This window comes from Dama dama, chromosome 19, assembly GCF_033118175.1.
Source record: "Dama dama isolate Ldn47 chromosome 19, ASM3311817v1, whole genome shotgun sequence".
Taxonomy (NCBI): domain Eukaryota; kingdom Metazoa; phylum Chordata; class Mammalia; order Artiodactyla; family Cervidae; genus Dama; species Dama dama.
Genome location: NC_083699.1, coordinates 6,425,488 through 6,448,110, shown reverse-complemented (window position 1 = coordinate 6,448,110; position 22,623 = coordinate 6,425,488). Strand labels below are relative to the sequence as shown.

At 37.0% G+C, this 22,623-nt stretch overlaps 1 protein-coding gene across 2 annotated transcripts in view; it reads right to left on the bottom strand.

Annotated features, from left to right (window-relative positions):
- Positions 1-22,344, bottom strand: part of MBNL1 (muscleblind like splicing regulator 1) — a 209,834-nt gene extending 187,490 nt beyond the window's left edge. Inside the window, exon 1 of one of the 2 annotated variants that reach the window (XM_061168162.1) lies at positions 22,202-22,344. The gene's annotated coding sequence lies outside the window, so the exon portion shown is untranslated. The remainder of the gene's footprint in view (positions 1-22,201) is intronic. The other variant, XM_061168142.1, reaches the window with a different exon arrangement.
- Between the last annotated feature and the right edge of the window lie 279 nt (positions 22,345-22,623).

Genomic DNA, 22,623 nt, shown 5'->3' with positions numbered 1-22,623 from the left:
CATGAAAAAGTACCCAAGTGCACACCCAGTGGAAGCAAATTTAAAAGGAAATCGACACTTTCTCAAAGGACAGGGATGGGCATTCTCTACCTGCCAATTAGGAGCTACCCCAAGCAATGAGGACTTCCTTTCTCCTAATATAGCATCCATTTCAACAACTACATCAATAGCCTGCTATGCCAGAGATTCGAGAATGGATAATAGCATAGAGTCCCTCCCCTCAAGAATAATACCTCTACTAGGGAAGAGACTGGGGAAAAGACAAACTAATTGATTCTGGCTGAAGGATAAATGCTAAAATGATGGGAGGCAAGACCAAGGTGCTTTCGAGTAGAGTCGAGAAGGCTTCTTGGAGGGGTTGTTTTAACAGGTGCCTTAAAAGGGGTATAGAAATTATCAAGATGAATAGAGAGGTGGGAAAAAGCCTGGCAAATGCAATGGAACTGCTTGTCTTGGGGTTAGAAGTGAGTTGGATACTTGTAGGAGAGTGGCAGCAAGTGAGTTAAAAAGTAGGCTGTGTTCACCCAAGGAGTCTCAGCTTTACTCTGAAAGCTGTGATAATCTAGATAAGCTTAATCAGCAAAGAGAGGTAGAATTTGGACTTGTATTTCAGAAGGACCCTGTGGCAGCAGCTTGGAGAGTGAATGGGAGTGTGGGGTGGAGGCTGATGGAAGAAGGGTGAATGGGTGTGGACAGACTGGAAAAATGACTCATGCAGGGAATGAGGAAGGGAGGAGCCTTGGGAGACTCCCAAGTCCCTGGCTTAACCTACTGGATTGTTTGCTACTTGCTTTTTAATTTTGCCTCCATTCTCCATGACAACAGAGACTGACTTCAGAGCTGGGCCACCTATGCGTGTGCTAGCAGGTTGGAGGCCCTGTTGGCTTCCACACGCCTCTCCTCAGAATGACCAGTGAACCGCTAAGGGCTAATCCCAGTTGTAGGAACTTCTTTTCAATTGTTCTCAGACCCTTGCAGACTTCCAAGTCAGAGCTTTGGTGTTCTTTTTTCATGTGGGTCAGAAAATTTGCCGTTTGGAGCAACATGATGAAAAACAAGACTTTGAACCTCTGTATGGTGCAAGAGGGGAAACTATTTTTCCACTTCAACACTGGAGGAGGGGGAAGTTCTGGGAACAAAAGAGAAATTGAAACTGAGACAAATTTTCTGCTCCACTGCACAGAATACAAAGAAATACAAGAAAGACCCTTGAATGTTAGGAACAGTAGAATAAACATCCTAGTAAATGACAAAGAAGAGGAAAAAAATGTTATTCACACTAGTAAAGGAAAAAGGGGTGGCTGAGGAAACTCATACAAAGCAGTGGTCAACCTAGGACTCCAAAGTGAGTCCAAATAAATTGTGATATAAAACTTTATTACCACTGGTTTAGCTTAATTTATTGTCGTTGATAATACCATAACATGAATAATGACATTTAACATTTCAAAGCACTGTAGCAAACACCAGATCATATGTTAAAAATATTAAATCACATTGCCAGCTTTCACTACCAGTGGCATGCTAACCACATTTCAAATTGAGAAAATTATTAAAAAATCATTATAGTAATAAAAAGTAAATAGTTCCCCGTTTAGAATACCAATCTTATTCCCTCAGTGCTAGCATAGCACTATGGTTTCTCTTACATCTATGAAGTGTAGTTATAGTCCATAGGCTCATGAGTGAGTGCATCTATAAGTATAAAAAGAATGTCATTTGTGGGTGGAGAGGGAAATTATAAAGAACAATTTTAGATGAAATAAAACTACATGTTAAGATAAAGGAAGGAATATTCACTGCAGGTTTCTGAAATATTTCAGACCATTCAAGTTTTAATTATACCAATGAATCCCAGTAGAAATATAGTTAAGGAATATGGTTTTTAGAGATAACATCAACTACCTGGTTTACCAGTAAAATAGATAAAGGAAATGGAAGCATTTATCTTTTTCATTCAAGTGGGAGTCTTTACAGCCCTGTGTAAATGTGTGTGTACAAATTGTATGTTTCTTGTCATGCACACTACATTTATATAGCTCAGTAAGCTCCCACAACCATCTAAATATTATTTGCTTTTTCCACATCGCCCCCCTCAACTCATATCTAAATGAAAATACCCTTAGAAGGTACGCTCTTTAAACTTGAAATATGAAAAGGTCTTGAGTCACAGATCTAGGAATGCTGTTTGTATTATTCAAGTAAAAATAATCCATTGGGAGATAGTGTCGAAACTACGACTCAAATTCAGGCGCCGTGATTTTTAACCCATGTTTAAATATAGATGGTTAAGAGAAGCTGCTGGAAGCAATGAAGAATTGGAAACACTCCCATATGGTGGATCCATTTTAAGTATATGCATTAAATGTATCTCCATTCAGTTTTACAGCAGGGAAGAGGGTTGAAGCATTTTTCTGTAGCCTGGATTCTAACCTGTTTAGGTATGTGAATAAATATATTAATATTTGATAGAATTATATGAATTTAGTTTACCTAAATTTAGTTTAGAACTTTTATATATTTCACATATAAGTTTTTAAAATCATACCTAGTATTTAAACATTAATAATATATATATTCTATTATATATTGTGTGTATATATAGTATGTTATGTAATAGGACATATTATATATACCACTTAATATACAAATCACATAAATGTGCAAACATTATATAAATTCAATGTACTTGTCTTACAATGTGTATAAATATTAAAACTGAGTTAAAATATTAATTTTATTATGCATTTTTTTGGCATCCCTGGGTAGGCATGAACCAATTGGGCATTTTTCAATTAGACTATTTTACCTAAAACTTGAATCTAGATCTTCATTATAATTATTTTGGCATACGGGAAAAAAAGAATTAGAAAGCAAATGCATTTCAGAATTAAAGGTTTAGAACCACAGAATTATAGTAGAGAATGGAACATTGGAGACTTATCTAGTCCTTCTCCCTTATTAGACCAGACAGCCTTGTATAAGTAAGTTGGAACAATGTCAGAGAAGAACTAGCATCAATGTCTTCTGACTCAGGCCATTTATTTTCATCATTTCTTCTTAAAGACACTGAGGCAATACATATATGAGGCTCTGAGCTCAGCTGAGCTGTCATACAGGCAAAACTGCTCCCGAAGTTTAATGCGAAGAGGGGCCACATTAGATTTTGAGGAGTATACTTCTTCCCTCCTCTATTTCTTCCTTGTTTCTCTTTTCTTTTTTTCCTTTCCATTTTTCCTTTCTTCACACAATGCCCCTGTTCAGATGTTCATGGAGCATTCACTGTGCTAAGTCCTGTTCTAGGTGGTGTGGTTACAGAAATGAACAACACAGCCCAATCACTTCCTTCAAGGAGTTTACAGTCTGCTAGAAGGAGACAGGCAGTAAACAAAAAATAAAGGAACAAATAAACCTCTGAGGCAATTTCAGATGGAGGTAAGTACATGAAGTGAAAGATAGCAGGCTGAGGGGATAAGGAGGGGAGGTTGTGTGTTAAACAGGACAAGTGGTCAAGGGTTGAGATGGTGAGAAGTAGGCATAGTGCTCAAGACAGTGAAAACTGTCTGGGAAAAAATCGTTCAAAGCAGCGGGAACTGCAGGCCTAGCATTTGAGTCTTCAGCGTATGTTAGGGCTGGAAATCCAATGGCCCATAAAAACTAATGGGCGGGAGTTCCCTGGTGGTCCAGCGGTTAAGACTTCACCTTCCAATGCAGGGGGGAGCAGGTTCAGTCCCTGGTCAGGGAGCTAAGCTCCCACATGCCTTATGGCCAAAAAGCCAAAGCATAAAACAGAAGTAATATTGTAACAAATTAAATAAAGACTTTAAAAATGGTCCACATTAAAAAAATTTTTTTTTTTAACTAATGGGATGCCTAACTTCAAAGAGCTTAGAGTCCAGTGAGAGAACTGATGAATCTTAGTAAGATTAGTCACACTCATGATGCATAGCTACAATCCTGATAATTTGGGACAGCAGGAACCAGTGACGTGTTTGGTTATGTTAGAGGTGGGGCTGTGGGTATAACTGGCAGAGGATCGGGATTTGCTTTTCATGAAGATGACTAGATTACACTTGACTGCTATGTGCAGGAGGCTGATAGTCTAGTCTCAAAACAGAATGCAGGAAATACTCCGCTGCTGAGAATGAAAGCAAGTCAAAAGTGGGCTGTGGCCAGAACGGCAATGACAGCAAATGGCTGAAGACCTGAGAGAAAGTGATTCGAGGGTCCCTAGCAGTGAGATGCAGTAAACATTAGCATCTTCCATTGCAGAGCTGAAGAGGATCCATAAGATGGCCACCTCCAGGCCTTGAGGGAAGTGAAATGTGTGTGTGTGAGAGACAGAGAGGGTGGGGGGGGGGGGGGGTAGGGATTTACTGCCATAAAGTAAACACAGGATAGAAAACTCAAAATTACTGAAGAAAGAACATTTTCATAAAATCAGCAGTGATTCCAGTTCCCAGAAATTGTTACTGTTACTATTACAGTTTCTTTCTTTCCAGGTTTTCCTCAACACATTTTTTAAAACAGTTGATATTGTGTTACAAATGCAATTTTGTGCTCTCCTTTTTTCCCACTTCACCTCATCATATAACCTTATAAAAAAAATCTCACATGTCATTCACATTCATTATAATCCTCAGTTATCATATAAGGTAACAAAGGCTGGAGAACTGACCCTTGACCAAAACCTCATAGTTACCAGGGGGGTCAAGCCTCCTGTCCCATAATGCAGCATTTCTGAGCCTACATTCCAGATCCTGAAGTCAGGTGTCTAAGGTGTATTGGGATATACACATGTCTCCTAATACAGACTGTCATTAGGGAAAAGAAAATATATAATAATGGTCTTTTAATAAATAAAAAAGTTATAAAAATAAGCATGACACTGGTAGCCAGAATGTCAAAGTGGACACATTACCTATACTATGTTATAATATAGTATATAATATATACTTATTAAATAAGTATATACTTATATAATTAGTGTAATATTATGAAATATTTTCTACCATCTCATAAAATGAGGTACTGTGGGTAAGCAGAGAATCCTCTTGCAATCATTTTAAAATAGCATCTATTAGATCTAACAGTGCCAATGTTACACTGTACTTATCTCATGGACTGTAATCCAAATATTTCTACATTTTAATTCTGTTCCATGTAGAATAAAAGCATCTGGAGAAAATGTGGCCATTGCATTATTTGTTCCTAAATGCAAAAAAAAAAAAAAATATTTAAACATCAATAGCAAGATTGATTTTTCTTTTCCCAGATGCCCACTGTATCTATCTACTCATTTATTTCTGAAGTTCCTTTCTTTTGGTTACTATGATATTCCACATCCTTCTCTCTTTTCACTCCTTTGAATGGGTTTTCTCTTTCTGAATCTTTTCGGCATCTGTTATTCCTTCTTCCTTTTCTGTTTCCAGAAATTACTTTCAAACCATGTCTCAAGCAATGTCCTGAAGGGACCTCTGAAGGAGAACTTTTGTCACATGAAAATGGTGGGAGTATCGTATACACATCTTTTTTTTTTTCTCTTCTTCCCTCGTTGCCTTGTCCAGTAGTGTGGGAACTAAGCAGGACAGTCATAAATTAATTCTAATGTCTTCATGTATACATCAGGGTGCTCCCTGCTGCTTCTTGATTCGTTTAAAAATATTTATTGAGCACCACTCACCAAGAGTTACACTTGCACTGCAAATACAGAAATTATGAAGACAGCTTCATGGTGTTCACAATCTAGTCTAGTATGGGGGAAGACATATGGGGGGGGGGGCAACCTACACATTTGGAAAAAGAATGTAGCAAGTGAATGGTTCAATTAAACCCATGTGCTAAGCGGATGGCAAGCAGGACAGAGCTGGGCAAAGCCTCGATCCTGGTAGACTCCCAAGCAGCTTCAAATGGTAAGATTACCTGGCACATATGTGTTAAGTGTTTGATGGCAGAAAGAAAGACACAGAAAGTCTTGAAGGGCCATTAGACAAACAGCTTGATGCTACAACCACTTTTAACAAATCATTACACTATAGCAACAGTGGGGAGAAGTTTGTTTTTCTTATTTTTCATGCTGCCATTATGTAAAGTCAACAGTGTCAAGTCTAGTTCCCAGACCCCGGGGCTGCAGACAGCCAGACTTCCTCACCCTGCCCTGAGGGAACACCCGGCTGCCCCAGCAACTCTCTTCAAGCTTCCCCCAGACCTTTAACAACAAATTCCCAACTAGGTGATAGGAGATTATCTGATTAAAGTCATTCACACTAAGGCGAGAATGAGGCTTAATCCTTCAAAAGTGTTTGCTTTGACAAAAGGATAGCTTGTTAACCCTAATGAACTGCTAATTGGCAGAACTGGAGGGCTCTATGGAAAAGATCCCTCCTCCTCACTTTCCCAGACTCCCCAATCCCTCATCCTTCCCGGTCTATTTACCCTCCTGAAATAAAGGAAGAAGGGAAACTGGTGCATTCAGAGATGTTAGGGAACTCCTGTTACCCACGCTACCTCTTTGAACCCTCAAGAGAGACATGTGAGACGGTATTTATGAGCCCATCCTAGAAAGGAGACCGAAACCAGGGCGGTGGCTCTTGACTTCAGCCACATTTCGGAGCCATAGAGTACAACCGTCTATTTCTGGGCTGCAATGAAATCAGGATTCCTAGGCATGGCATTGGTATTTTCTTGTAAGTTCCTCAGATGATTCCTCTGTGCAGTCAAGTTTTCCTACTTCAGAGCTAGAGCTTATGCGAAGAAATTACTCAGAATCAGCGGCGATGCATGGACCTGCTCTGGCTCCTCCGGTTGGCAAGTTTAGTTGGCACAAGAGAAACAATGTTATCTGCAGGAAGCTCTGTCTCAAGTCCAGTTAGGTTTTTGGGTAAACAGGTGCCCATACACACGTAGAAATGCAGGAGTCAGACTAGTTGTGAGGGAGTAAGGTGATGGGGCACTTTTGTTGTGTACCTGGTTGGATGAGGTGCTTCTCAGGCAATCAAAACAGGCTACAGTTTATACCAGATAAGCATCAGTGAAGTCTGGGCTTAAAAACTAGCTAGAGAAACAATCAAGCCCACACAGAGGATAATCTTACATGTTCTGTAATGCTTAGGTTGCTGTTTGCTTAAAACTCTATACTCTTGTTACTTTCTAAGAAATTGTGATCATGAGCACAATTGAGAATGGTATCAAAGCTTCAGAGTATCCTGATCCACTTTGGGATTTATTTATATCAGATTACAGAAAATATAATTATATCTCTCTATATATATGTTCTAGAATACATATAGATATGTATATGCATATATAAGAAAATATATGTATGTATGATTATATATGTGAGGTTTTTTTAGAAATAGAAGGTCTGGCAAATTTTAGTATATTTTATGAATTCACTCACCAACTAACATGGTTAAATCATAAAGACAAATAAATAACAGGACATTTCTCATCTGAATCTCATTTGCAGGTAATGTTATTAGTCATAGTGTACCATCTTTGTGAATGTGCAGTCAGCCCAAAGGACCCTCCTGGTCACACCTGGTGGCCTCAAATGCCCTTATTTCTGCCAGAGGCTTAGCAATGCGTAATTGCTAACAGGACCTGATCCCCTCTAGCCTTCGCAGTAATTCACATATTTTTGGACAGTGTTAAACATTCTTTTCCCTTTTCAAACTTCTCTAGCTGTAGGCCACCAGCTCACCAGTAACTGGGGCACTTTCACCCTTTTTGCTGTCAGCTTCCCTACCTGGTCCACGAATAGTCACTTAGAACCTGACATAATTCTGCCTTTCCTGGAATCTGAGGCTACAGGGTGAGCAACACTAGACCCCAAGCCTCTTGAAACATACAGTCCCACTGGAGCAATAGATATGAAATAGTGAATAATTATAATCAGGTAGGTAAACAATGGAGCCTCTCTGATAGATCAGATGGTAAAGAATCTACCTGCAATGCAGAAGACCTGGGTTTGACCCCTGGGCGGGAAGATCCCTTGGAGAAGGGAATGGCAATCCACTCCAGTAGTCTTGCCTGGAGAATCCCATGGACAGAGGAGCCTGGCAGGCTACGGTTCATGGGGTCACAAAGAGTCGGACACAGCTGAGCGACTAACACACACAGGAAAACAATACAAATTTGCAAAGTGTAGTGAAAGAGAAAAAAGAATGTGAACAAGGGACTCTAAATTCCAAAGATAGACAATTATTATTTTTATGACTCACCCCCCTTTATTTCATTGAATTCAAACATCTGGACTCATAGCCTTGTGAGAGTCATCATAGTGTATAAACTACATGTCTACACTGCCCGAATTCCTCCTCATTTGAAAGACAGAATTCTGTTACTGTTTTTGCATGCAACAGTGACTTCACTTCTGTTACGATGCAGGGTGTCCACCACACAGCCCCTGAGGGCAGGGTTTGAAGAAATCTGTGACTTATCATTATTGTTCTGCCCTTGCTCTGCTCTTTGCTGTTTATTTTCATTCGCTTCCTGGGTTTGATCTTTTAAGACTGACATCTACAGACAAAGCGAGCATTTCTCGCACACTTTCAGAGTATAGTATGTCAGCTTTTGAATTAACATATGAAAATCCACTTGTGCTATCTTTTATTTTGTCAAAATTACAGGCTTTTTTTTTTTTTAATCCTTGTTCCTGATGTAAAAATTTTTTTCTATTCCTGGATATAAAAAGTAATGTGTGCTTATTTTAAATAATGTATCAAGTACCTTTAATAGTGTTTTATTAATTCTGTTCAGGTGCCATCATAAAGATGTTTATGCATGATCATTCTAGACTAGCAATAGAGCAGCAGTGTCTAACTCCTACCTACAGGCTTATTCCCATGCGCACTTATTCCTTCTATGGCTTCCAGACGCCCACGTCCTGCAAAAGCATTTTCCTACCTGTCATTTAGTCTTTACAATTAAATAAAGAAAAAGGTAACTGTGTAAAAGAGGCTGGCCACTCTGAGTCTCTCTTTTCATAAAGTCTCTTCTCTAAAGATACTCTAAATTACAGACTTCGCCAGAACAGTTTTTCTCCTTGTGATGACTTTGAAGTCTGTTTATTTTTACAATATACTGGTAGGTCTATGTTGGAAGAAGCTGTAAATAGTTTGTCAGGGTTCCTAAATACTTAGAATTCTACATGGGCCCTGGGAAGTGTTAACAGATTAGACTTGAACTTGTGGAAAAGGGCATATCTGGCACCAAATATCCAATTTATGGGGTGCAGACAAATTGACTATGAGGAAAAATGGAGTCCTTGGATGATACTTCGCACAGTTTTAGATATTTTTCCTTACCATGATGGAAGAAGAAGGCAACTGAAGTAAGCCTGCCTCTTTTATGACTAATGAACTGGGTGACTAAAGGGGAAACACTTTGGGGTTATTGACAACAGGTACGCACATGCCAAATATGACACATGGGCCAGTTTCCATTGGCAACAGTCCGGCTGCTGCCACCTTGCCCTTTAGCTTGTGTTGTTGAATACTTCTGAAGCGAGGCATCGCCTTCTCCCCCACCTCGTGCAATGACCTGTGTGTGTACCACATTCTTTAGAAGAATCAGGTCAAAAAGCACAGGGGTAATTTTTCAAAAATGCTGTTCTGCCCATGACCTTGACTCCTGTGAGATAAAGACAGTCTTTGGAGTCTGTTATTAGACTCGAGGTTCTGGACAATCTCTGCAAGTCTCAGTTTCCTGTGAACTTAAAATGCCTACCTCATAAAAATGTGCTCATGAATGACTTCATGATAATTAACCTAACATGGATCAAGCATTTGATAACTTATAACCACTATTATTATTTTAAGTGGATGGCAATTACAGATTTAAAAATCTAGAATATTTAAAGAATAAGCTCATGTTAGACTTCAAGTCTTCAAAATATGAGGATTAGACTCAAACTACAATCTTAAGAAATTTACAGCAATTTTCTACAAGATGAAAAGACAGATTCCCTACAGTTTTTTTTAAACAGACAGGTAGGATGTAATTAAAAGGGACCACCAGATCTTCCTTGGATGATAAACAGGCACTTTAGAAACATCTTCCTTAATTGGCCAGTGAGCAGCTTTCTTTTGTCCAGCTTTCCCTACCCACTTTACAAGGGAAATCATAAGAAGGACAAGCCAAGCCAAGCAAAAGGCATCTCTCTACCACTTTAAAGAACAGTTTATGTGCACAGTTGCGTAGAAACCACTTCCTTTGGAGACCTACATGAAATTATGATTTTTTTTAAAAAACCCAGTCAAAGCTGTTACCACAGTACAAAAATTTAGCTGTCTACTTGCTTCTTTTAAGTAACACAAGTCAAGAGATCCTTTCAGACATAACTTCCTCTTTTTCAGATTTTACTCCTACCTCCTGGGGGGAGAAAAAAAAAAGCATATCTCTCAACTTCATCAGAACAAACAGGCTCAGAACTCTGAGGAGAAAATAATGATTATATGTTGCTAAGTACTATTTAGTAACAAAGACTTGGGCCACAGGAATGATGATGTCACCCACAGAAAGAGGAACATTTACACTTTTGAAAGAGATTCTTTTCCAACAGGATGGGTCACCATCAGAAGAACAAAGCCAAATAAGGCAGGAGAGTCTGCTTGGCCAGGAGAAGGCATTCTTAGTATCCAATGCTGGAGAAATTATCAGCCCCAAGTTAACTAAATAGAGTCACGCCCCAAACCCACATGCTTTTTCTGTGATCCCCTCCTGAACCTAGTTCATGTCAATAAATGTGTACTGCTCTGTGGCAGAAATCCCGTTAACTCCCACAGTAGATTTGCTTCTTGGTTAAGTTACCCAGCTATAGTAAGCAACAGGTCAGAGAGCGGCTTCATGTTTCAGGACTGGTCTCTTTAACATTCACACACTGTGGATACGCATATATTTATTTTCTCACGCACCAGCACTTAGAAATCACACACCATCTCACACTTTGCATTAATCCGACAGCATGGTGAATCATCATGCCCACAAATGTACGTGATAGGATGGAATGCATTGCTTAGTAGCACGTAAGTCATTTGCACCCTCCACAATTCCCAGTCCCAGTAGCATGATGATTTTCTACTTAGATACTGTCAGGAGCATGTAAAAGTTAGCTTCTGACTCCTACAATATCATGTCTGCCTGCCTTGGGGAAATTATCATTGTGCTCCTCTCCACACCACCCATGGCCAGTCTTCTAACACATACACAGACCAAGGTCACAGTAGATTTTTTTTTTTTCTTTTTAGGCTCTTAACCCAAATCAGACATAGAAACAGCCATACTAGTTGCAATTCACTTTTTAAGTGTTAGGGGGAGGACATTTGCTCTTAGATATTGAGTCTGCTTACTCCATTTTTTTAAAAAAAAGAATATCTCTTTCTCAGTAAATTAGCTTATATTCCCTTCCCAAATCATACCCCACTTCCAAACTCCCTCAAAAAGTTTTTAATAATAATAATAGTAGTAATAATAAGTGTCAGTAATAATTGGGTCATTTAAAGCTCTTGAGATGAGAAAAATAAACCAGAGGGAATTCATAATTACCATGGAAAATGCAGTGTATAAGTTACTGCTACTTATAAGAGGAACAGGTTGATATCCCAAGGGTCCCTATGATCATTGACATTGAGATTTAGGAAGAATAAACAAAGGAACATCTGTTGTCTCTAGAGACTCTAATGTAGCCTTTTCTCTTGTCTTTTCTGCTTCATATCAATGCAGAAATGAAGTGCCTTATGACCCCATTACCAGACATCAGTGAATGTATTTTCAGTGGCCATGATTGGGGTTAATTAATCCACAGCAATTTCACTGAAAAATCTCAAGTTGATAAATTTAAATAATATTTGAGACCTTTTCACTTTTATCAGACTCACACCTATTATGGAAATGAAAAGGCAAGAAAATGTAGTTAACCTCTGAAGGTAAAACTGAGCTTATCTTAAATTTATCTAAATATAATAATTTATCTCCTAAAAAACTTTTGACCTATGTAGCAATTCCTGCTTCTCTTCAAACAACAGTTTACTCCCTGGCCTGTGTTAAACACAGATAATGAATGAATCATTCATTGTATTCCTCCACCCCATCCACACGTGCACACATCCTTGCAAATATTTGCCCACTTTGGACAACTCTTTTCCTTGACTTCTAACATAGGTGACCTGGCCCTTTGTCAACCTCACCTCCTTAGCTTTATGCCCCATTTCCCTCAAAGGACCAGACTCCTCCTTTCTACTTCTTAGATATGCTGAGCTCATTCCTGTCTCTGCACTTGCCCCTCAATCTTCCCAGGTTACTCTTCCCAGAGTCCATGGTGCCTTGGTCTTCTCAGCTTTCAAGACTTAGCTTAAGTATTATGCTTTCAGAGAGGTCACCTCAGGAGGCCAGCTGTCTTTTTGTCCTGCTTTGCTGAATTTTCTTCATGCTGCTATCATTATCTGAAATTCCCTTTTAAAAAATTTACTTGGCTACTGGTGTACACATTGTCTTTCCCCACTAGATTATAAGTTCAGCTCCTTGAGGGTGGAAACTTGGTCTTGTCCATCACTGTTCCCTCAGCATCTAGAACAGTGCTCAAAGCATGATGCTCGATGTATGAACACGTGAATAAACACACTTCAAAATGAAAGCAGTCTTCTCCCAAGAATTAAACTCTTCTCCTCACATAACCCACTTTCTGAGAAGAACCACAAAGTCAGGGACACCAAATACCTCCTGTGGTGAGGCCCATAAAATGGGAAAAAGGGGACAATATTAAATTCATTTTTATAAATCATAATTCATAAAATATTAATATTTTTAGTTCTTTGAAATTTTAAAATTTTAGTTCTTTGAAATTTCCTCCAAATTTATCTTTTTCATGTAATAAAATGTTGATGGTTCAATTTTAAAATTGCTTCTTTTACTAAGCCTTGTGCCATCACTTCACCCAGAAGTATAGCTTTCAATTATTTTGACGTCTTGGGTAATACCTTATATTTTTCATATTGTGTCTCAAAATCCATTTCTTTTAATATTTCTTCTACTAGATGGTAAGATTTCTGAGGCAGGGGTTGTATCATGTAAATCTATAAATTTCTAATAGTATCTAAACCACAGCTTTGCCTATCTTGTTTCTCAATAAATATATACTGGAAGCAATATAATACGATGATAAAGATCCAGCTTAGAGAAAAACACACCAAGATCAGTTACATTACCATTATCAAGTTGCCTCTCTCTGAACCTCTCTCCCTTTTTCTCTTAAATCTGTAAAATAGTACATATTTCACAGGATGGGTGAGGTATTAAATTACTCGTGGGAAGCCTTTGACATACAATAATATTTTTAAATGGTACTAAAAAATAGTACTAAAAAGTGACATACCATGTCACATGCAATGGTACTAAAAACTGATGCCAAGAGTATAATAAAGCTATTATCATCATCATCACCACCACTATTCTTGGGGCCTAAAAGTCTCAAGAACCAAGTTGTATGTTTATAACTTTAATCTTGACATTTTGCACAGACCAAAACCCAAACCAAACAAAAGCCAAAAACAATTTTCCTAGAGCAGCTTTATAATCCACTTCGACACCAAAAATAGATCCAGAAAACATTTGCAAAACAATGTGGAACTATATGCATAGCCATGAAGGTGGTTTGTCAGGAAAGGATTCTGGAAGGAGACTGCTCTATTCTGGCTTGAAGAAAGCAATGAACCCTGACTGCAGAGAAGAACATGCATGCTAAGCTGCTTCAGTCACGTGCAACTCTTTGCCACCCTATGGACTGTAGCCCACCAGGATCGTCTCTCCATGGGACTTCCCAAGCAAGAATACTGGAGTGGGTTCCTTCTGCAGCGATCTTCCGGACCCAGGGATCGAACCCACATCCCTCATGTCTTCTGCATTGGTAGGCGGGGTCTTTACTGCTAGCGCCACCTGGGAAGCCCAAAGAAGAATGGGCAGGTGTTTTTCTTGGTGTTGAGGGCAGGGACAGAAAAAGTGTAGACACAGTGGGGCAGCAATGCACAGAAATTGCCCCTCCATATTCTAAGAGGCTAGTGGCGGCCACGGGGAACTCATCTCTTTTTAGCTCAGTGGAAAAACGCCAGCACACACCGAAAAAGAGAACCTCTTGGTCCATTTGTTGTCTCCAGGGACCACTTTCTGGTTTCAGTTCCTTTCCCTCCATGCTAACAGAAGTATCCCCACCTGACAACTGCGTGACAGTTCAGAGTCCTGCCGTAACCATGGCCTTCTCCAGACCATCTTGGGAGATAGCTGTTCTTTTCATTAGGCCTGTTTTATTTGTACATGAGGCTTAGACATGTTGAAACATTTTGCTTAATAATTTATTTTAGCACATACTATATTCCAGGCAGTGTTTGAGATCCTGTAGATATAACAAGAACAAAACAGACCAAATCCCTGCCCTCATGGAACTTATATTCTAATGGGGGGGATGGACAGTAAATAATTGAGTAAAAAAAAAAAAAGACTAAAATTTTATTTGGTATTAAATATCATTGGGATACACACACATAAGTATACATATATAATACACACACACACACACACACACACACACACACACACACATAGACTGCTATGTATAAAACAGGGCTTCCTTGGTGGCTTAGTGGTAAAGAATCTGCCTGCTAATGCAGGAGATACAGGTTTGATCCTTGAGTCAGGAAGAACCCCTGGAGAAGGAAAGGGCAACCCATTCCATTACTCTCGCCTGGGAAATCTTGTGAGCAGAGGAGCCTGGCGGGCTACAGTCCATGGGGTTGCACAGAGTTGGACATGACTTAGGAGCTGAGCCCGCGTGAGCACGTGTGTATAAAACAAGTAACTAACGAGAACCTGCTGTGTAGCGCAGGGAGCTCTGCTCCGCGCCCTGTGGTGACCCAGACGGGAAGGAAATCTGGAAATGAGGGGGTATGTGTGTGCATATGGCTGATTCACTTTGCTGTACAGTGGAGGAGACTGCAGCCCTGAGGGGCGACTCTACTCCAATAACATTTTTATCAAAAAGTGAACAAAATGTAAATGATATTAAAAAACAGAGAATGACTGGAGTAGGAACTCTACAATAAAATATGTAGTTGGTTATGGAAGACATCTTTTTGGAGGAACATTTGAGCAGAGATCTGAATAAAGAATGCTTGTGTCATAATAATATGTGTGGGAAGAGCTTGCTAAGAAAAGAGAAGGAAAAGTATGTGCAAAATTAAGATACCCTAGGAGCAAAATAATGTGTGGAGTCAGAACATAGTGAATGAAGGGAAGACAGAGCGGATTTGAGGGCGAAGATGTAGGTAGACAACAAGAAATGAAGAATTTCAATTTTATCATACTTAAAATAGGAAGCCACTGAAGAATTTCAAGCAGCGAGTTATATGATTCCATTTATGTTTTAAAGAGACATGCTGGCACTGGGATGCATGAGTAGAAAAAGAGAAATGTCTTAGGAGGATACAACAAGTACAGAGACAGTGTCTCACATGATACTCAAGATGGCAGAAGGGGTGAGCCTGATCAGTGTTCTGATTTATTTTGGAAAAATATATTAATAGACTTGCTCATAATTAGGGTATAAATGAAGCAAAGAGAAAAATTAATGATGCCTTTGACCTATATGACTAAGTATAAGATGGTGCCATTTACTGAGCAAAGAAGATTGGGGATGGAGAAATGAAAAGTAGGGGATAAGTAGAATTTTTTTTCTTTTTGGACATGTTGACTTTGACATGTCTGTTAACATCTGAATGAAGAGCTTTAATAATAACTTTGAGCTATGAATCCAGAAGTTGGCAGATGTTAAGGAGGTGTGGATTTTTAAAAATTGAACTGTATGGGTTAGGTTTCTGGAGAGGGAAGACAAGTAACTTATATAAGATCCACAGTCAGTAAGTGACAATTGAAATTGAAAATGAATCTTTTGACATCGATCCACTTTCTCTTGTCACCACAAATATTAGGATGTATTCATAGTTATAAGCACTGGAGTAGAATATGGGGGAGGCCTGGGAGCAGGAACATTATAGAATAACTTATATGGAAGGGTGAGAATTTTTTCCAGTGCTTATGGACTATACAAATTCATGGTTACTTCTTATCTTACTTTCCTTATCTAATTATTTATTGTAAATGTGATGATATTTGCACAATTAACTTTTAGAAAATCTCTGGAATGATAAAAACATAAAGTTTGCCAAGTACCACAGATATCTATCTCCTTTCTCATTTGAAACGATCATTTTTTGGAATACCCAAGAAAGTAACTGAATTTAGACCAAATGTAGACTGCATAAAATTGAAATATAAAGGAAAAGTTCAGCTAATAACTCAAACAAATATTTCTGAATTGTGTCATAAAATTTCAGTTAGGTTGTATCAGGTTTGTTTAATAGAATTGGCCCCAAGCAAATAGCAATTCTTCTTCATGACTTAAAAAAGATTAAATAAACTAAGAAAAAAAAAAACACTAAAGCAATAATAATGCAAAGGAGAAAAATCCTAAAGCCAGAAACAAATTGAAACAAATAATCTAATTGTATTTTAAATAAATATTATGATAACCTGAATAGAAAGAAAAAAGAAGAGAAAGTGAGGAATGGAATGAGAGAGGAAGGAAGGAAAATGTATTCATCTAATAATTTACAACTACAGTATTTGGTGGGGTATGAGTGTGGGGGAGAGACATGCACACAAACTCTGCCCTCTATTTCAGTAGGTCTGCTTATTGTAGTAGTGATTTGGGTAAAACAATTTAAAGATTATTTTAGATGTTTCATAGAATTGAGCAAATGAGTAAGTATATTGATATTGTTAGGATCAGGGGCTCACATTGCAGAAGAAGGAGCACAAAAATATGGAATTGTGGTGGGCAAGAAAGAGCCCTCTAGGAATAGGCTAGAATTAGAGCTATCAGATCAACTCATGATGTCTAAATCAGAGGTGTGGCTATACAAATGTTTTTATTCATGAATGCCTATGGCTTGTGAATGCATATTTGTGTGTTTATGTCTCTACGTAAGTATATGCAATAATATATTTCTCCAGAAAGAGTCAAGAAACAAAGATATTGCAGTGGCAGTGAGTATACTAAACGTCCAAATCTTAGCTTCTAACACTATTCCCCACTAAAGGAAACGGGAAATGAATGATTTCAGGGGTGATACAGGATGGGTACTAGATCAACCTAGAACATCTTATACAAAAGAGTAAGAGAATACTTACTCAAATGATGAGGGCATGTTGCAAGGCATCAGAAATCAGAAAGAGAGGGCTCCATTGGCTAAATGTGGACCATTTGAGCCACAAAATTATTAAGGCAGCAATGAATTATAGCCATTGAAAGTACAGAAATCCATGAGTTCACACCAGTGAGAGATAAACATAAATTAATAATCAAGTAAGTGGGAGAAAAGAGAGTTCTTTTGCTTACAGTAGAATGTGCAAGACCGATGCAAATGTTCAGGAAGTGCTGAGTTGAAAAATCATCATTTGGAAACCATTTTAGTACAGATTGCATCGGATAGCACTGGCTAATGCTAAACCCACATGCGGAGCCGTCCTTATGAAATGGAGAAATTAGGCAACACCTCGATTAGACAGCCCAAATGAACACCCTGTTTGTGGCACAGAGGAGCGCCACATGCCTCTAGACGCTGATTGCACCTGTAGGCGCCGTATTCTAGCAAAAAATGCATGACCACAAGGTAATCACGAAAAAAATGTCAAATGTATAAAATGAGGAACTCTCTGTTGAAAAGAAAAAACAGTATGCGCATAAACTGTATTCTTTAAAATTTGCAATTCCATACAAAGAAATGTTGTTGAAATGCTCCAAATTAAGGAAGGCTAAAGAGATACTACAACTAAATGTGATAGGTGACATTAGACTGAATTCTTTACTGGAAGGAGAAATATCATAAAAGGTATTATTAGATAAGCAGTAAAATTGGAATATGGACAAATATGAGATTAAAATATTGTATCCATGTAAATTTGTGAAGCAGATAATTATATGTAACTGCTAACTAAGAAACTATTTTTAGTCATTACACAGTACAGTAACGGCCATGCTGTTTGTCACTTGCCCTCAAGTGGTTCAGAAAGAAAAAAATAGACATAGAAAGATGGAAAGAATGAGAACAGATTATAAGCAAATGGGGTAAAATATTAAGATTAAGCAAACCTGGGTAAGGGAATAAGAGAGTTCAGTATACTGCTTTTATTTTTATAACATTTTTTGAGCTTGAAATTATTTCTAAATAAATACATTTTAAGTAAATGAAGTATAATAGGTGTATCTAGTGAGCATTTGGAAAAGTCCATTGCCATCAGATATGTGATTTTATCTTACTGAGAAAGCCGCCTTATTGCACTGAGAATGTTTTTATCTCTTCTCTAATTCAGATTTGTTCACTAGCACAGGAAAAGAATAAATGCATCTGCTTAAATTTTTTCTTATGAAAAGTGAAACTAAATTTAACTAAGGTATACTTAAAGAAAAATTCTATTTTTTTTTTTCAAAATCAGAACAAACTGGTGATGTTTCTGAAGATCATATTACTACTTATATCAAAAAGAAGAAGTCTGAGAATGTGGTAACAACTACATACATAAAAAACTAAAGGTTACAATGAAATATCTGTAAAGTCGAATATTTTTCTTTAAATTTGGGTTTTAAAATACAAATTTAGCATTTTCCTCAATAATACTGAAACATTAAAAATTATTTCTTGTATATGCATAGAATAATGAAAAAATAAAACTGGAAGCAATTTGGAAGACATCAAATATAACTGCCTGATTTTAGTTCATGTAAAATGATGAAAATTATCAGTGATGTCAGGTAAGTGTTGGAAATACAACAATAATGCTCAAACAACAAATAATTTGCATTTAAAAAAATTTTTAAATTAGCAGTGTTTTAAAAAAATTTATTGACGTAATAGTTGACTTACAATAAATTAGTGGTGTCTTTATTTTCTACACTGCAGTGCAGACATGTACAGTCAACTGCATTTAATATATCGTTTTAAGTGGGAGTATTCAGAAATATGAAAGGACTTGCCCTTATTTTTTATATCTGCAGATATATGATTTCTTGTATGGAAATGAGATACACATTCTATCTCACAGATAGCGTATACTGACAACCACAGTGCATATTTTTGGGAAATCAAGAATTTTCCAACTTATTTAGCACACAGTTTTATTAACAAAATAAATATGAATATACTACATGTGATGCTTATCTGGAAATCATATATGTTAAAAATAAATAGAAGATCAACAGATGTAGGTGGATACAAATTTGCTTTTAAAAGGCTGACTCATAATACCTAGATTTAGAGAATTTTTGTTTCTGAATTTAAAATATGCCATCTTCTTAGTTTGCACTTAAACCATACTCTCTTTCAGGCAACAAACTTTCTTGTGTCTATTTCTCTTTTTTTTTTGCAAATGGGGAAATGGCCCAAAGAAGGGAAAGCAAAACAAACAACAAAGAAATATTTCTGTCCTTTTGGAAATCCAGTTATCTATATCAGAAACAGATAATGTTGTTTCAAGGTAAAATTTTTATATGAAAGATGATATATTGGTCAGGGTGGGATAGCATCTTCTGTTAGCAAGTCGTTCTCTTCTACAGGTGGGCAGTTTTGGGAAGTTCATACCGTGAAAGAGAGCTATAGCCAGGGAGTTATGAGATTAGCTGGGTCAACCCTGGGTCTCAGTCGGCTGACAGGTCCTCAGCAATATCACCCACAGGTCACATAGTCAACTGTGTCTTGTTAAGACAGATATAAAATTTCACAATGCCACACAGCAGACATTCAGCTTTAACTTTTATTAGACTCAGTGAAAACTGATGCCTTAGATAGTATGTCACATGAATATAATTCTAATGAAACATAGTAAAATATGTGTCTGTAGTTCAAAAGTCAAAATTTTATGTTTCCCAGCAATGAATTATTCACAGTATGATATCTACTTTCACTTTAAAATTTTGGATGTGGTTGTTCAATGGTCGGTTGCCAAGTCATGTCCGATTCTTTGTGACTTTGGATGTGGGGGCAAAGTCTGAATGTTTTATGCAATGATAGTGTGTGAAATAAAAAGTCTATGTCGTGGAAATTCCCTGGTGGCCCAATGGCTAGGACTCCATGTTCCCAGTGCAGGCGACCCTGGGTTCAATCCCTGGTCAGAGAATTAGATCCCACGTGCCGCAACTAAAGAAAAAAGATCCCACATGCTGAAACTAAGACCCAGCGCAATCTAAATAAATAAATACATAAATATTTTTTTAAAGTTAATGACAAAAAAAGCCTGTGCAGTGCATCCAGCTGTTTTCCTAAGAATGCCAAGAATATCCCCTTCAACTATCTGCATGACTTATGCAAACACAGCCAGAGAGGCACTATTTTTTTTTTCTGTAGGTATAATTTTCTCAAAGGCAGAAAATACTCTAAGCTTATTTTCCATAATCTAGGACTAGGCTGTTTGTTCAGAGACTTTAATAATTCTCAACAACAACAACATCAATACATCTGTCTTGCTAGCAAGATAGCATTTTCTCTATTTATTTAGCCCTCATTTGCGTTCTGAATTACAGCAGTGATCAACTTAGAGTCTAATTTCCTTGGATTATGTTTTCTGTTTGTTGTCATCAGTTATTCAGTGTAACACCACACTATGTATAGCATACACACAGAACTTAATAATTCATGATGTCAAAATATCTCATACTTAAAATTCTGGACATTTAAAAATATTTCCATCATTTGTTTTGAATAGAGAAAGACATTAAAAATGATATTGTTGCAAATAACATAATGAAGTTCTATGGAAGTAGCTGTATTTAATTGATGTGTGACACATAAAGATGAACGTGCATAATTTTAATGGTTTTCTCACAACTGTCAGCTTAATTTTAAAATGTTAATTAGTGAACGGCAAACTTTAGTCAACAGTTTACTTCCTGAGTTTATAACACTATCAATCTGTTTTTGCTTCTTTTTTTTCCCTCCTAATAATCAAAAGACAGCCACTCTTGTTACATGAAAATAGTTGAAAATAGTTTTTTTAAAAAAGCTTTTTTCCAGGTAATGTAGTAGAACCAGTATGAAAGTACTGTTTACCAAAATAGTAAAAATTAAATCCATTAATTGATTGAACAATGTAGACTTTCTCTTTTGGAAGCCATGCAATTATTTTAACTGAAAAAGCAAACCAAGTCAAGTAAGCGTTTGCATTATTATTTGAATATATATATATATGTTATATATATGTGTGTGTATAAGTGCATTTTTCTTTTTAAAGATGTATTGAGATAAATTGTAATGATTTTGGCCAAAGTACATAGAAACCAACTGCTTTTAAAAGGAAGATTTAAAAATTGTTGTATAAAGAATACAATTGTATTAAAAACAATTCATTCATGTTAATATGTGTAAACATTACTCTAATTGGGACAAACAATTGGAAAAAAATTACATTGTATTTAGATTACTTTAGAATTTCCTAGTGAGATCCGTTTCAGCTTAGTTTGATCTCCAATTACAAATCCAAATGGTCTTTGTTTTAGTTCTTGCTCTGTTGTTAAGCATTAAACTGTAAACTGATCTTAAGACAAACATGAATTAGTTTTTTTAGATCATATCATATACACTACAAATTGCTTTTCTAAAGTATTTAAATATCACTGTAATGTGAGGATATGAAAAATAACACTGAAATGTCCTTTTAAAATAATACGTTTTCACAGTGAGTAAACAAATGCAAGATATCTTTTCCCCAGAAAATGTTCAACTAACAATATGCAAAATTAACAAACCAATATATGTAGGAGAATTTTAAAATGTTAAGAATTTACCGGAGCTGGGGAAGAAAAAAGTTCTCAAAATTTGTCATTAATATAAAAATTCTTTTAGCGTAAGTTGTGTACAAACTTACAGTTAAAATAATTTAACGGTCAATGAGAACTTTTAAAATTTCCAGCTTTTTAAAGATTGTATGAAGTGGAGACACTGTAAATTTACTAAGCATTTTCATTTGAAATATTGACTACTTACTCGAGAGAGATACCTGGTTTAATTCAACTTACTTTGTAATCTGGCCAGTATTTAAATTGTTGTTCTATAAGTAACAACCCAAATAAAATGAAAAATAATAAGTAATACTTTCTTCTTACCTCTATGTCTTATTCACAGTTGCTTGTTGGGCTGCTTAGAGAATTGAATTAAGCTAACAGCACCTCAAAGAACTCTGTTCTCTGCTCTGCTCTCCTCTCTAGACACGTTTTTTTTTTCTCCCCCTCTGCAAAGCGATAGTCTACTGAAAGAGGAAGTGTGAAACACCACAGTCATTATGCTTTATAAATTCTACAGAGAACAGAAAATTATTCACAAAGCTTACACTTGAAATCATGGTAATAGCCTATAACTTGTGTGTACACATACAAAATTAATGTATATAGTTATACGTGTAAGCAAATTTTAGAAAAGTTATAGAAATCTATACTTAAGTAATGTTCATTTACATGAGGAAACATCTCCTCTGTGGTTAAATGATAATCATAGAAAAACAGAAAATATTGCTCTATGTGGAAGAAAC